Below are 4,083 nucleotides of genomic sequence, written 5' to 3' on the forward strand. Positions count from 1 at the left end.
AGACTATTTTTTTAAAGATGTAAATTACAGGATAAGAGGAAGCCTCATGTCATATGTATAAAGTAATATTATATATTCACTGTCATTGTCACTGCCACCCTGTTGCTCAACAATTTGCTCGAGCGGGCACCAGTAACATCTCCATTTTGAGACTTCTTGTTACTGTTTTTGGCGTGTCAATTTATGCCACGGGTAGCTTGCCAGGCTCTGCCATGCGGGCAAGATACTCTCGGTAGCTTGCCAGGCTCTCCGAGAGGGGCAGAAGAATCGAACCCAGGTTGGCTGCATGCAAGGCAAATGCCCTACCGCTGTGCTATCACTCAACTGTGAATTCTTGAACATGCCACAGAGATGCCTCTGGACCCCATGCCAGGCTCTCCTATCCAGGGATTCTCAGATAGGGGTGGATGAGTCCCCCTGCCTGCCCCAGCAGAACCCCTTCCATCCTTCTCAGAGAGCCTGGCAAGCGATGAAGAGTATCCCACCTGCATGGCATAGCCTGGCAAGCTATTCGTGGCGTATTTGATATGCTAAAAATAGTAACAACGTCTCCATTGTGAGGCATTACTGGTGCCCGCTGGAGCAAATCAATGAACAACAGGAAAACAGTGCTACAGTGCTACAGGTTCAGATACACTGATACAGGTTTGCAGAGTTTGACTTTGTATATTTGTCAATATGATGTTTACTGGAATTAAAGAGCTAGAAACCTCAATTTTTTTCTTAGAGAAAAATGGTCATTTGGCAGTGACAAGAGAAGCTCCCTAATTATAATCACTGGTCCTTTGTATCCTTGAATGACATTAAAGGTTATTTTGATTCAAAAAGCATGATACCTTTATTGCCCAAAGCAACCTTATTTTGTTTCTTGGAGAGATGATAATTATTTTAACATGGGGCCCTGATTATCCCTAATGCCTTGTCAGTTGGAGGTGGTCTGGTACTGGTTCATTATCTTGGGCATCAGAGATATCAAGTCATCTCTGAATCCCTGAAGGCTCTGTAAGAGCAGGTGGGCCATCGCGAGGGGTTAGGGTTAAGTGAGACAGATCTCAGATATTGTTCAGTTTTGAAATTTTCCAGTAGTCATGTTATTACAGCTTGCGTTTTGGTCTATCTTGACTTTTTGAAGTCCTTTGTTTGGGATCTTTCTGACTGCTTGTACATACTTCATTGATTTGTCAGATTCTCCTAAATAAAAAATGGTATGCTTAACATTTTAAAATTTTTTGTCACACTCCTGAAATCTTGTTTAGAGACTCACACATCATAAGGTAGAATAATCCTTACCTGTTTCTCCATTTAGAGATCAGATAGAACATGATGATTAGAGTTTGAATGATTCCTGATTAATGACTCTGCATGATTAGGACTTAAGCACCTTAATTGCTCCTATCTGATTTAATAAATAAATAAATAAATAAATAAATAAAAAAAAATCTCACACCAGTGTCTGAAGGTAAAATGGAAAAAATCTTGATTTTTAATAAGTAGTAAATGTGGTCTCATCTGAGATGTCAAAACATGGTACAGTTGGTCTGACTCATTCCCAGATTCTGTCTTAAGAATTTGGCATCTCCTTGGGATTTGGGCTCAGGGTCCTATAAAAAACTAAAGCACGCCAAGGGGCGTGTGCACTCTCGGCTCTCCGGGCAGCTCTGTCTCACCGCCCACGTTTGGTGCTCTGGAACCGCTGTGTATGGGCTGAATAGGGACGACCGTTGGTCAAGGACAGGCAAAGGAAGAACGAGGACCAAGCTGGTTGCTGATTAGTTACCGTTTATTCAATCTTCCATCTTTCTCCTCCCCAGCTCTGTCCTCTCTCTGGATCTACTGCTGCCTTCTGGATTCCCTGTCTCTCTGTCTCTCCCCCTACTTGTTTCTCCCACCTTGCCCTTTAGGCTACACCCAGCCAGGTAGCAAAATCAACATAAGAAAGCCCTTCCTGAGGGCAGGGCATTCCAAAGTCCTTCCTGACTCTTAAGGTGTTATTCTCCTTTCCTTAGTCCAAACACTTATTAACATCTTAATACTAGTTATTTTTGGATGGACATAGCAAGAGATACATTGAGTCTTGCAAGGCAGCTCTCCTGGGAACATCTTGCCAGACTCAACTACAGCACTCAGGCCAGATTAATCATTCCTCACCCTAGCAGGGTCCAAATCTAGTTATCACTGTTTGGATCATGACAACATTTGTCCATGATCAAGCTCTTAACTTATAGTTAAGCATTAGGCACTTTGGCCAAGCCCATCTTGATGCCAGGGTAGCACACAACTCACCGCTTGCCCTGGATCCGTCTCGTCTCTTGGTGGGACCCTGCTTTTGGGGGTGCTAGGAAGTAAGGGCAACTGAGGCTTAGGTCTAGAGAACAGATGCCCAGGAGGAAAATATCATGTAGAGTCAAATGACTCCCAGGTTACAAAAGCATAGCATTTGCTACGTCTTCCTGTGCCCATACAAAAAGGACATTTCTCTGAATAAACTATGCAAAGGACTCAAGGAGAAGAGGAAAACAATATTTACAAGTCAACAGAACACTAAGAAAGAAGGTACAAATAAACACAGAGGAATGGGAGCACTGTGATGGGAGTAACCCAATAAGCCTAAATTACCTGAGGCTATGTCATCCTACAGGGTCCCACATACCTAAAATAGATTCCCTTATTCGGTCTAGTCTTCCAACAGAATTGAATACTGCATTAACATATAATCAATAAGGGAGCAAATCACTTGACCCCCTGCTGAGGTCACTCAGGCACTGAGCACAGAGAGGGTGTATGGTGATGTAGCTCATTTTCTTTGTCTCCTGCATGATCAGGAAATGACATTGCAACTCTCCCTCCTCCAATTCTTTGTTGCACTAAACATAGTTGGATACTATTTCTTGCATTTTGTTGTAACTTGAAAGTTAAGAAAATAAACTCAGAGGGCTTATACTGTGTCAGCATGCACCTGTTTTTGAACTGGAGCTGGCTCACTAGCTAGTGCTATAGTTGCTTAGATTTTACTGTGCAGGTCATATATCACAGAACATTTTATCCATGCATCACCTCCAGATCATCTTCATTCTCTTTATACTTCTGGGTAATCTGTCGCTTAGTATTCCAATTAAGTGTTTGACACAATAACTTATGCCTTAATATGCAGCAACTCCTACTCTCTCAGCTTTGCAAAAGAGCAAACTAAAGCTTCCTACTTCTCTTGCTAGCCCAGATGCTAGAAGAGCAGTGCACATTCATGCATCCTTCATTATGTCTGCTCTTCTTCCAACTTTCTAGGTGGGAATTAGAAGCCACTAATTGGGTATCAGAAGCCAACAAAATACCAATAGTTACCCAACATTTCACATCTGTTTTCTACCATGGTACATAATGATCAACTTCTCAAATGAAGGCATTAGATGAGCCACCATTTGGGGATCTTCACATGCTTATACATAGGTTCACTGCATCTAACATATGGGGTATGTCTACTGTCACTGTCACTGCCATTCCATTGCTCATTGATTTGCTCGAGTGGGCACCAGTAATGTCTCCAGTGTGAGACTTGTTGTTACTGTTTTTAGCATATCGAATACACCACAAGTAGCTTGCCAGGCTCTGCCGTGTGGGCAAGATACTCTCGGTAGCTTGCCGGGCTCACCAAGAGGGGCGGGGGAATCGAACCCAGGTCAGCTGCGTGCAAGGCAAATGCCCTACCACTGTGCTATCACTCTACACAGAGTTTAATGACTAACTTAGGATGCCTTTCACTCTTCCCTCCTTATCTTTTTTTATTTCAGCTTCTTGACAGCAGTTTGTTAATTGTTGGTTTAAAAGCTTGTGAGTTCCATAGGTGAAATGTGAAACTTGGCCCTACATGGAGAGTGCAGGGTGAGACTAAAGATAAACACTACTTCCCCTATCTTTAGTAATACTAATGATAATACTAGAATGACAGCTTTAATACTAAAGTAATACTAGAATGAGAGTTTTAATAAACCATGTGCTCCACACACACACACACACACACACACACACACACACACACACACACAAACACCTCAAAACAAAACAAACAAAACTTACATAAGAGGTTTA

General features: G+C 42.3%; 1 non-coding gene across 1 annotated transcript; it reads left to right on the forward strand.

The window, feature by feature from the left end:
* The first annotated feature begins 1,267 nt into the window (after positions 1-1,267).
* LOC129403923 (U8 small nucleolar RNA) lies at positions 1,268-1,401 on the forward strand. The gene has a single exon (XR_008629561.1). It is a non-coding gene; the product is annotated as a U8 small nucleolar RNA (small nucleolar RNA).
* The last annotated feature ends 2,682 nt before the right edge of the window (positions 1,402-4,083 follow it).

The sequence above is a fragment of the Sorex araneus genome, chromosome 3 (assembly GCF_027595985.1).
Source record: "Sorex araneus isolate mSorAra2 chromosome 3, mSorAra2.pri, whole genome shotgun sequence".
Lineage (NCBI taxonomy): Eukaryota > Metazoa > Chordata > Mammalia > Eulipotyphla > Soricidae > Sorex > Sorex araneus.